The sequence below is a fragment of the Macrotis lagotis genome, chromosome X, assembly GCF_037893015.1.
Source record: "Macrotis lagotis isolate mMagLag1 chromosome X, bilby.v1.9.chrom.fasta, whole genome shotgun sequence".
In the NCBI taxonomy this organism is placed as follows: Eukaryota; Metazoa; Chordata; class Mammalia; order Peramelemorphia; family Peramelidae; genus Macrotis; species Macrotis lagotis.
In genome coordinates this window covers 86921101-86934325 of record NC_133666.1, presented here as the reverse complement: position 1 = coordinate 86934325, position 13225 = coordinate 86921101, and the positions used below count along the sequence as shown (strand labels likewise).

Here is a 13225-nt window from a genome sequence, read left to right as displayed (position 1 = left end):
TTTAAATGAGAGTCTGCAGGATGTTCCACCTATGTAAATGTGACCCACCTGTATACCTTTTCTCAACTGTACTTCTCAGTAGTTTCACAAAAACAGACCTTGAAATCTGTGCTTTCCAGAAAGACTTTTTTGAATTCCATATCCCAAAGAGACCAAAGAAAAGAGAACAGAATGTTTTTGTACAAAAATGTGAATGGAAGCTCTTTTTGTGGTGACAAAGTTTTGTAAATTTTGGGATGTACGTTGACTGAAGAATGAATGAAGAATTTGGCGTGTGTGACTGGAATGGAACATGAGTGTTTTATAATAAAGGACAAGCATGATGGTTTCCCAAAAGCCTGAAAAGACCTATGAGAACTTATGTAAAGTCAAAGGAGGAGAGCCAGAATACCACTGTACACTGCAGCAACAATATTACAAGGTGATCTACTCTGAAAGACTTAGTTATTCTGATGAAGACAGTGATCCAAACAGTGTCAAAGGGACCTTGATGAAAAACGTTCCTGATATCTGGAGAGACAGCAGATAAACTCTGAATGAAGATTAAAGGACTAAAACTAAGAAGTAGACAAAAATAAAGTGTCTCACATTCTCCTTCAAATTACAAAACTTCCTTGATCGTATGTTAGGGCAGGATATATTTGTTGTGTTTGTGATTAACAATGGTTTGTCAAATTCATAGAGTATTCATTAACAAAATTTTTTATCTAGTCAGTAGAATGGTTAGAGGCAAAATTCACCACATCTACACATGCCTTGAAGTATACCTAAACAAATATGTGATAGGTTTTAAATCCTGTCCATCCCTGTCCCTCCCCCATTCCCCTTGTCTGCTCTGTAGATAGTAAAAAGGAAGGGGAAGTAAAACTGACCATTTTACCTGGGCTCCAAAATATTGCTTGCTCATAGGAGCATTAAATTCTGAAAGCTGTAATCTGCCAAATTAGTGAAAGATAACAACCACCACAGGAAATGATAGAGTCACAAGCTGATTGAATGTTACATAAGTTGGATAAGCAGGCTAAAGGCTGCATTACAGAATTTTGCATGAATACCAAGAATAATTAGGTTCCACACAGTGAATAGTTGGTTCAAAAACATCTCTTCACTGCCTACTCATTCCTAATAGACAGTAAATTCTTGATTATCTAAGGGATTTCAGATGAAACTTTATACATTTCCTACTTTGCTTAGGAGAGGTTCTACTTTAACCTCAGTACTTCAGAGTTTGACAATACATTGTCAGCAGGGCTGGTAAGGTCCTATGTAATAACAGGTCAAGTAGGAAGTCCAAAAGGCCCTTGCAGACAAAGATCTGTTAAGGGTATTTTGCCATATTTTCCACCCAAAATGCCATGGTTATTTTTTCTTAATTTATAATTAAAATAACTCTTTGAATATTAATCATTTTCAACCTTAATTGTTGTATTCTAAAAGAGATATGTAATGGTCTAAAAGTATTCAAATCAAAGGGAGAAGTAACCAGTCTTATTTTTTTCAGTTTTTATAATACAAGAAAAATTATTGCATATCCAATATCAAGTATGTAAAAATGAAACATTACTATTCAGATGACAACAATCCAGTGGGATACATTTTATAATTATGGTACTAAGAAAATCATCTGTCATATCTCTCATTTGGTGTCTTATTAATCACACATCTTAAACCCAGTATAAAGTTGTTCAGTATGAAGTAATTACAGTTGCTTAAAGGGGTGACAACAATTCACTGATATAATGCCTACCACATGCCAAGTCCTTTTCTAGATGTTGAAGATGACTTGAAAGAATTTCAGAGGCCTGCTTTCTTTAGTATTAGTTTTGATTTCTCATTTGTTGCTTGCTAAGTTGCAGCAACAAGACACATAAATAATAATAGTTAAAGCTTTTGCTTTTGGAGACTACTTTAGAGGAAAATATGATTTATGGAATATTTAATAGTATTTTTTTAAAAAGTCTTGTTAAAGTTTAGCAGACTGATCCATAAAATACTTGCTTTAGACAAATGACATCAATTTAAACCATTTCAAAGTAACATCACTAAGTAAGGTAACAAATTTAGATCACAACTCTGGCTTAGAAGGAGTCTCAAACCTCTTACTGTATCATAAAAATTGAAGGCAAAAAGTATTTCATTATTACAATGCTTTTTTTTTCTATTTTTGTCCAGGAGTTTGTATCACATTCATTTCTATGACTTAATAAGGAACTAGTCTGAAAGCATTTTGCAGTATTTTAGAAAATTTTCATTGAACTATATTTTTAAAAGCATATTTTCAGAAATAAAAGAGAATTCATATTTATAATGAAATGTCTCATTCTTCCAAATTACTAGAAATAAAAATTACTAGTTTTAAATGTTATGTTTTCTTATTTTTTACACAAAAATGTCAAATTTCAGTTCTCATGTCAAAATTAATTAATGAAAAGCATAAAATCCTTAGAAAAATTCTTAAAATTCATTAAAATTCATAAAATTCTTAGAAAATCTTTCATATTATTTTCTTTGACATGCTTTCTAGTCCAAAACACAATAACAATAGTTAACATATAATATTTCTCATTATGCTAAATACTTCAGAATCATGTTCTTACTCCAGCACTGGGATGTAGATTCTGTTATTATTTTAGTATCTTTTATTTAGAAGGATTGACCTAATTCTCTAAATATACAATTATAAAAGTTTTCAATCTTTGTAAACCCAACCAGTATGTCTGTCTCACCTGAAAATTCTCCCACAATCGGATAATCAAATCTTTCCCATAATTAGGTTCCAGTCACATTCTGAAGAATCAAAGTGGGAAAATCACATTGGGCAGTCTAGGGCAGTGACTAGGCAACCTATTGGAATAACCTCAAACACTCTCCCCAACCCCCAGTGGTAATTCAAGAAATCAGGCAAGGAAAGAGGATTTAGGGAGTATGTTAGTTTGTCATGGCTATTATTTTGGGGTTTTCTCAACTCAGCACTGGCCCCGGGTTCCAGACACCTGGGGACCCAGTCAGTTTTTTTTTGATTGGAGACCAGGATTTGCAAGGTTATAGACTGAGCATATTCATAAACAACTTGCTGGGCAGGTCGTGTTCTGGTCAAAATACTTTCTTTTGACTCAGGTTATTGTTGGTTTATATTATTATTTTGACTATTATGGTTTCCATAGATAGAAACTTTTACTAAGAAATCTACATTATTCATTCCATTTACTGATAAAGACTTTTGTTAGGAATCCCACATCATGACCTTCACTGCTTAAGGGATTCACATTATTATAGTTTTTACCAACAGGGCCACAAAGGACTTTAATGATTCTTAAATTTAAAAAAAAATTGAAATCCTCCCTTCAAAAACATTTTTTTCTTAGAGAGAATAAGACCATTCTTCAAATTTCCTTTTTCAAAAATTCAAGCCCTTTTAAGCTCAGTATTCATAGTCTGTCAATAGAGATACCAACTTTTCTTAAACTCTCTTCCCATTCTTCTCATTCCTACTTGTTAAAACTGTCTTTTCTTACATTTTACAAAAACCCTTCAAAAGTAGCCCATTCTTGTAGCCTTATCCGACATTTCTTTTACCTTCATCTCTTTGCTTAGTTCACATAACAATTAATTGCAAGATTTCAAATTTTACGAACAGTTTTTTCAATGTGGTTATGCTAGAATTAATGTTTCACATAGAGGCAAAAAAATCCTGAAATAATTTGCAGTTTTGCTCTATCAAAATTTGTTTTTTTTAACTAATATTTTAACTGTATATTCTGTTTAACATGATTTTTTTATCTTTTTGAGTATCCTGCATTAGGAGTTCATGCACTTAATTTATTCCTCTGCTTTCCCACAAATTTATATTCTTGTAAAATTTTGTCTTTATTAATTCTTACCATTAACTTATCTTCACCTTGCTTATTGTAGTTCTGCCAAAATACCATGATTCTACTGATTTCAAGGGAAGTTTTACTAAGCTTGTAATTCACCTAAACAATTTATTTGAACTACAGAGATGTTATTAAATTTCAAATAATTTCAATTCTCACTAATTTCAAAACAAATTTTTCTTTTCCTGGGAATGGTTTGGGACTCACCTTCAATCTGGAAGTACCGATGTAGATGCTTCTAACAGTGTTTGCCTGTTATCTCCAGGTTGGTTGTTTAAAACAATAAGCACCAGAAGGGTCAAGAAAATCCAACTCTATTTACTTTATTCTTTTGCATTCTCAAGATGTTCAGAACTGTACTGCTCACTCCTTTAATAAAACAATTTACATTCCCTTCTTGCAATACATCTGCCTCAACTTTAAGTTCAGGATTTAAATATTACTTTAATGTACACTAAAGTTAAAACCAGTTTCACAGACTGACACCCAAAATCTTCTGTGTTTTTCTTTTAAAACTTTTTAGTTGTGAGGGCAACTAGGCAGCACAGTGAATAGAGCACTAGCCCTAGAGTCAGGAGTGCCTGAGTTCAAATCCAGCCTAAGACACTTAATAATTGTCTAGCTGTATGACCTTGAGCAAGTCACTTAACGCCATTGCCTAAAAGAAAAAAAAGAGAAAAATTCTTAGTTGTAGAATTATTTAAATTCACAGAAGTTTTATTCTAATTTCTCCTTCACTATTTTCCTAAGTTTTTTTTAATTTTAATTCTTCTCTGAATTTTACTGAGTCTGAATTTCACCAAATTTCTGTTGAGCAAATCCTGTGATGAATAAAGCGAATCTTTAAAAGAATTTCTAGTCATTTACAAATTCTCTTTTTATTGAGTTACCCACCTATCCAATTTTGTTTTCATTAAAATTTGCAAAGTTTCCTGGTATTTCAAAAGCCCATCAAAATACATCATCAAACCCAGTCCCATAAAGCTATTGAAGAGAAATCACAGTTTGACAGTGGCTACATGACTTCTCCAGAGTAACAGAGTTTGTCAGCTGCTGTGACAGGATATAAACTCCATAAGAGAATTCCAAGTACACAGTGTTTTAACAAACGTGACACTGTCGAGGCTTATTGTGCTTTGTCAATTACTAGATTTTTCATGTCTCATTGTTCCACTCTGCTGTTTGTTATCTTTCTATCTTTCCTCATCTTGATCTCAGTACATGCCTCTGTCTCTTTCTTTGTCTCTATATCTGTCCTCTATTGCTGTCTCTGTCTCTCTCTCTTTCTGTACAATTTTTCTTCCTCCATTCTCAAAATTTTTTTTTCCCCTTGCTGTCCTTCTCACCCACTAATAAGGGCTTTTTTCATTTTTTGAGAAGATTTTCAGAATCTTCGTAAGACAATTCAATGGAAACAATTCACTTTCCTGCCCTGCCACTTCTGGACTGCCCAGGTATCATACCTTTACAACACTGAGATCAACACAGCAGTTCTCTGGAGCTATACTTTGGTAGGCAACCTAATGCTTTTTCTCTCCCAAAATCTCCTTTAGTCTAAAAACACTGTGTTATCTCTAGCAATGTGTGCCTCATCCCGATCACATATGTTTGCAACCCTGGAAAATAAAAGTGAGTTTATCAAATTGTTAAATGATGTGAAATGTTGATCTGTGAATGCTTTTTTCCAAACTGCTTTTAATTATTTCTAAAAGTTCTTTTCCAGTAGTTAGTTCTGGTCCATTAAGCTTGGAATTTTGTCTTTATCTAACACTTGATTACCCTGGCTATTAATTGGGTTATGTTTTGTATTTAATCTATTGTACTCACCTTCCACTTTCTAGCAGGTTGTTTTGATGATTGCCACTTTTTAACACACTTTGAAATCTGGTTGCTTTACATCTCTTCATCTCCATTTATATTCCTGTTATTCTTAACCCTTTGTTTTTCCAGATGAATTATTTTTTCTGGCTCCATAAAATAATTCTTTGGTAGATTCATTGGTTTGTCACTGGATCAGCAAATAAATTTAAAAAGATTTGTAATTTATATAATATTAACTTGGCCTATGCATGAACAAGTGATATTTATCTAATTATTAAAATCTATATTTTTTATTTTGTATTTTGTAAATATGATGCTATAGTTCTTGGGTTTGTCTTGACACACAGATTGATTCCCAAATATTTTATATCATCTGCAGGTATTTTGAAGGCAATTTTTCTAGCTCTATATTGTATTCTATATCTGAATCTCATTCTATCTTAAGGGATGTTCTATATTCCAATACCATCAATTATTTTTTCTTATCTAATTTCAAAACATTTCAATTATATATTAAATACTGATGATGTCTATAGACATCCTAAATTTATTGATGATCTTTCTGAAAGGAATCTTATTTAATACCTACTAGAGATAATGCTATGCCTTGGTTTTAGATAAATACTACTTACTATTTTATGAAAAGATTCATTTATTCTGAAAATTTCTAAGATTTAAATATGAGTTATGTTTGGTCAAAAGTATTCTTCTGCACTGATTGGTATAATCACACTTTTTTGTTAGATTTATTATTGATATGTACAGTTATTCTTATAATTTGTTTAATATTGAACTAACCTTACATTCCTGGTAATAATCTGCCATGTTCCTAGTTCCTGATGGTTTGGAAATATTTCTCTAACCTTCTTTCTAGGATTTTTATTGTTTTTTGCATCAATATTCCCTAGGAAAAATAATCTATGATTTCTTTTACAATGTTGGTTCTCTCTGCTGTCTCTGACTTAGTTATTAAAAACAATCTTGCTTTCCTCCCCCCACCCACAGAAGGTAGTCTGTTAGTCCTTTACATTGTTTCCATGGTATGCAAGGTTTGGCTCCTTTTTTAAAAAAAAAAATAAATTTTCTATTATTGAATTTAATTTCTCTTAAAATGTTTGGTTGATGTCCCTTGTAATTTCATCTGATCTTGTGGAATTTTTCATAGGGAGCTAGATCATTGATGTTTTGTTAGAATTGTTTTTCAAAGGGAGAGTTTAAAGCTAAGCTCCATTTGATCCTCTGCTTTCTTGTGTTTTTAAATAGGAGTAGGTGAAGTATTTCTTCCAAGGCTTTTGCATCTATTGAGATAATCATGCTTTCTTTTGGTTTGTTGTTCATGTGATAAATTTTGTTAACAGGGCATTTTTTTTAATTGGAGCTGCTCTGCATTGCTTGTGTAAATTCCACCTTGTCAGAGTGTATGATCCTTCTGATACATTGCTGTAATCTCTTTGCTAGTGTTTTATTTAAAATTCTTGCATCCATATCCATTAGGAAACTTGATATATACTTTTGTTTCTATTTTACTTCTTCCTGGTTTGTACATCTTGTACATCATCAGCACAGTGTTTGTGTCATAATGTTATTTGGAAGATATTTTTAACCTATTTTTGTAAATAATTTATGTAGCACTGGGTTTAATTGTTTTTTTAAATTGTTTCTTAAAATTCATTATGAAACAATTGGTACTGGGGATTTTTCATTAAATGGTAAATTGGTGGCTTATTCTATTTCTTTTTCTAAGATTGAATCATTCATGCATTTATTATTTTATTTTTTCTCTTAATCATGGCAATTTATATTTTTGCAGGTATTGATCCATTTCATTTAGAATGTCAATTTTTTTCATGTAATTGGGCAAAATATTTTCTTACAATTACCTTAATTTGCTTTCATTGAACCTGAATTCATTCTTTTCATTTTTAAATTTTAGTTATTGATTGTGTTCTTTACTTTTTTTTACAAATAAATTAACCAATGATTTACCTATTTTAATACATTTTTGCATAAAATTAGCTTCCATTTTTATTTATTGTATTCAGCTCTACTTTGATTTTCAAGATTTCCGGTTTGGATTTTAATTCAAGTTTTAAATTTGCTTTCTTTATTCAAGTTTCTTTAGTTGCCTGCCCAGTCCATCGATCTGTTCATTCTCTTTTCATCGTTGTTACACTATGATCTCCTTTATCAAAATATGTCTTTCAAATTTCAGCTCTGACCAGCTAGAAGGGTGAAAATCATCAAGATAGAGACACGAAGTTCAGAAGAGGCATGGTCTTTAGGGGAAGATGAGGCATGGTTTGTGAGCATTTTGTGTCTGAGTCATTAATTTCAAATGAACAAGCACCCATTTCTTTCTTCTTAAACATCTTCCCATCCATTTGTAAGGAAGTGGAGGGACGGTTCAAATTTTGTAACATTCTTATATTGAGCAATGTTTGTGGCACCATCCTAAAGTGATATGAAATGCTAACCCAGTTCCAGGCAGGAGGATAATCTTACAGGGAGGTGTTTTTTCCTAGGATCACTTTATATAAAAAGGCTTATTTCAATTAAGTGCAGATTCTTGTAAATAATAATAGTAAGAACAGTAACAAGAGTAGTTGGAGAAGCAGTGGTAGTAGTATTTGAGAGTTGTACTATTAGTATCAGTAGAAGTAGTACTAATAGTAGCAGCAGCAGAGGAGGATGAGTAAGAGGGATTTAATTTATTTCCCTTATGTCCTAAGTTGGATGAGCCCTTCATTTTTGTTGATTTTTTTTCAGTCATTTCAGTCATGTCTGACTCTTCATGACTCCATTCTGACATGTCTTGACAAAGATGTTAGAGGGGTTTGTCATTTCTTTCTGTAGTCTATTTTACAGATGGTGAAACTGAGTTAATCAAGGTTATGGGACATTCTCAGACTCACAAAACTATTAAATTTCTGAGGCCAGATTTTTACTCATGTCTTTCTGACTCAAGATCTGGCAGTATGAACTCATTATTGTCATAATATATAATCTTTCAAATATGTTGTCAGTACTGCTTGCTAAAAATTTCTTTAAAAGTTATTATACTTTAGGGGCATCTCAGTGGTGCAGTGAATAGAGCACCAGCCCTGAAATCAGGAGGACCTAAGTTCAAATCTGACCTCAGACACTTAATAATTACCTAGCTGTGTGACCTTGGACAAGTCACTTAACTTCATTGCCCTGCAAAAAAAAAAAACATAAAAAAGTTATTATACTTTTGTGATGACATTCTTAACCAAATTCAAAATTTAGGAATCTAATATAATCATTAGTTATTGCTTCCATTATTTTTGTTGATGTTCCTTCAAATAATCTCTCTTTCTTCCTATTTTTCTCTCTGTCAAAAGGCAAGGAAGAAAAATTGTCTACACTTTCAAGGTGCTTAAAAGCCAGTCATGGATACAGCAAGCAAATAAATAGGGATATAACTGATACTTAGAGAATAGAAGGAACATAAAATTGGAGGACAAGTTTCAATTACATGGGAAGAATTGGGACCTGGAGGAGAGAAGGTTTCATCTGAGACTCGTAGGTGTCTAGGAAAATTAGAGTGCCCAAGTCATAAGAACATTCCAGTCATTTTGATAATAGATACACTATTTTCAATTACAAGAAAACAACCATTTATTCAACACTTTTTATGATAAAAATTTGCTCTTCATATCTAAAGAAGAGAAAGACAATGCATAGAATGAAAACTATAGACCAATATTCTGAATAAACGTAGACATACACAACTATTAGATAAAATGTTGACAAGCAAGGCAGCAATGGTGAAAATAATGTAGGACACATTCAACTGTAGCATTTGGTAAATAAATCAAATCTTGTCATTAATAAAAGTAATGTAAACATGAGACAATGTTGAGATGTTTAAAAGTCTTTCTAATAAAATTCAACTCCCATCTTTCTTAAATATTCTAGAAAACTTAGTAATAAATGGAAATTTCTTTATCCTTGGGGGAAAATTCCTATCCAAATGCAAGCATACTAATTAGATAAAGAAGAAAAGTTATTATCTCCAGTAAAAGCATGGTTAAAGGAAGGATACTTGCATTGACACTGCTATTTCACATAGTTCTTGAAATGCTTTTTTTTAAATAAAGGTGAAAACAGACAGAGAGAATAATGGTAGATAAAGAAATATAACATCACTTTTAGCATATGATCTGAAGATTTTTTAGGAAACCCCGAGTCAAACAAAGCATTCAAGTAACTGACAAATTCAGCAAAGTTTCAGGATACTAAATTAGTTCTTCTAAATCATCCACATTCATGTATATTACTAAATAGACCCAACAGGAAGTTCTAGAAAGAGAAACTACTATCAGATTGACTTCAGAAGCTAAATAATATTTGGAAGCTTATCTACACAGATGCAACAAGGAATATGGTGAATCTCAGTATAAAACATGCCTCAAATCAAAATGCATTGACTACTGAGATGGATGTTAGTTGCTCATCAATCTGTGGAAATTTTATAATTAAAAATAGAAGAGGGGCCTGCGCAGGGTGTGAAGGCGGGGAGCAGCGCGGCGGGCCGCCGCTGCCAGGCAATGAAGTGAGCCCACGCGGTTCTTGAGCCAACAGAGGTCCCTGGCGCGGAGGAGGTGCTCGAGCCCCCGGGAGCCGCATGGAGTGGAGACAGTGGGAACGTGTCCCAGAGCCACAGCAGCACCTCGGGCCTCTGGGAGGAGGAGGAGGAGGAGGAGGAGGAGGAGGAGGGCGGCGAGTGGGCTGGGCGGCAGTGGCCCAGTCTGGATGGGAAAGCCCCAGTTGACTCCCCTGGCTCGGACCCGCCTCTACTGTACCACGCCTGGCCCGGCTATGCTGCCTATCTGCTGCTGGCGGCCTGGGAGGGAGGCAGCCGGCCCCCAGATAGAAGCTTTAGATAGGAATCTTGAAGACCTACTAACTCCAGTTGATGAATTTGTTGAGATGCTAGATATGATTCGAAGTGACTCTGCACAAGTAGTCAATGAAAGTGTGTCTCATATACACTCCCAAGCTACGGAAATGAGTGAGATATACAGAAAGATTGACACATTGGAGGCCTTTGTTAAAGTCATTGGAAATTGTGTGACTAGAATGGAAGACCAGGTGACAAAAGCAGAAGCAGAACTTGGGACATTCCCCAACTCATTAAAGAAACTTTTGCATACCATTACTGTGCCATCCTTTCTTAATAAGTCGCATTCCACAACGCAAGGCCAAACGCTTTTGGTCCTATGGTGCCAAATTATGAGTTTTTGGTAAAGAAAAATACCTAATTTGGAAAGGGAGATTGAAGAGGAAAACTGGGCAGTAAGAACACAGAGACATGACAGAAACCCTGACCAGGCAGAGATAGCTGAGAGCTACATTCTGCCATTACCACAAAGAACACACAATTTAAGCCAAATACTTATAAAATATATTAACTGAGTCAGAGCATCTCTAACCAGAGAGTCCCCTGAACTACAGAGAAAACTCATATTTCTTTCACACTAGAGGGTCCGTAAAACACAACACAGAGAAAGACAACAGAGTACGAGACAGCCTCATATATTCATCACAAATGTCAGAAATATCTACTTTTTGGCCCTTTCAATAATGAAATGTTACTCTGACTTCCAAATAAGATGGCAGAGAGAAGCCAAGCACTGACCTAAGGTCTCCTGGCATTCCCTCAGAAATAATATGAATCATCCCTCTTAACAGAATTTCGATCAACAAAACTCAGAAAAAGAAGCTAGAAGTACATCTGCCAACAAACTCTGTCTCATGGGAGCATGGGTGAGCTGGGGGCAGAGAGCAGAGCTACAGTGTGGGGGCTATGGGGTGAGGCCCAGGAATAAACTGAGAACAGCCTCAGGAGTTTTGACTATTTGAGCAGCGGGTGGGAGAACCCCAGTGTCGTTGGAGAGAGAGTCCCAGCTCGGCAGGTGGCAGAGTTGTAGAGTTCAGCGAGACATTGATCTACTCAGCTTGGTTGGTCTGAAATACCAGGCTCTTGAGATCAGAAATTTCAGTGGAGTCCCTGTGCTTCCAGTTGAGTCCCCTCCACCTATTCCTTATGGAGAAAGTGACTCTTCCTAGAACATACATATTAACAGGACCCATCCCCACCCCCTAGCCTCAGGTGTGGGCAGCAGATCTATCTCAGAAGCATAAGGAGATTGACTATATAATCCTTGGGCCCAGTCTACATTGTGCTAGGATAATCCAGACCCTGCTCCATTCCACCTCCCCCAGGCAAGGGAGAGGGCCACAAATCTAGGTCACAGACACTGAAGATCAAATTTCTAGCACCCCCTCCTGGCAGGCACACTTGAAGTTACTAAACCCAGTGAGCAAAGCCTCTAGGTATTTCAACATTAAAGGTCTGTGAACAGCTCCTCCCCAAACACAGGATCTTAGGAAAATGAAGAAAAGCCAGTAGAAATGGGGTTCCATAAAAAGTGACCTTGAAGCAAAAGATCCTAACTCAGAGAGTTCTAGAACTTCTGAGCAGAATATTAATTTTGTCTCCAGCCCAGATGGATTTCTTTTATGAGATCTGGAAGGAGTTTAAAAATCAATTGGAAAAATTGGGAAAAGAAACTCAAGAAAAAATTACCACCTTGCAATAAGAAGCAAATCCTTGGAAAATACAATTGGACAATTGAAAAAGAAAAGTGCAATTGGGCACATGGAAAAGTCCTTCAAAATTAGAATGGACCTATTGGAAAAGGAGCTGCAAAAGACAAATGAACAACATTCTCCTCCAAAAAAATGAAAGGAATCGGGGGATGGAGAGATACATATAGAGTAAAGGTAAAAGGTTGGAGAAAAATATATTTTGCTTCAACCAAAGTGAGAAAAGTAGAAATAGCAATCCTTATGTCAGATAAAGAAACTGTTAAAATATATCTCATTAAAAGTGATAAGGAAGGAAACTGTATTCTCCTAAAAGGTACCATAGACAGTGGAGCAATTTCCATGCCAAATAATGTATGCACCAAGTGGTATAGCATCCATATTTTAGAGGAGAAACTGAATGACTTACTTGAAGACATAGACAGCAAAACTCTACTGATGAGAGACCTCAACATCCCTCTCTCTGATTTCAATAATCCCAACCATAAAATAAACAAGAAGGAAGTTAAGCAGTTAGATAGAATATTATACAACCTAGACATGATAAAACTATGGAGAAAACTGAATGACAATAAGAAAGAATACACCAATTTTTTTTATACAATACATGGCCCCTACACAAAATTGATGGTGTACTGGGGCATAAAAACTTCATAATCAAAAACAGAAAGGCAGTAATAGTGAACACTTCCTTCTCAGATCATTAAGCAATACAAATACATGCAATAATGGGCCATGGAGAGATAGACTTAAAACTAATTGGAAAATAAATTACCTCATTTTAAAGAATGAGTAGATCAAATAACAAAATATGGAAAGAATTTTTGATTTCATCCTAAATAATGACAATAGCTAGACAATATATCAATCTTCTGGGATGCAGGCAAGGAAGTATT

The 13225-nt window shown here is 34.6% G+C and overlaps 1 pseudogene; it reads left to right on the top strand.

Moving 5' to 3' along the window:
* The first annotated feature begins 322 nt into the window (after positions 1-322).
* LOC141498737 (biogenesis of lysosome-related organelles complex 1 subunit 4-like) lies at positions 323-10967 on the top strand (annotated as a pseudogene).
* Positions 10968-13225: the final 2258 nt, after the last annotated feature.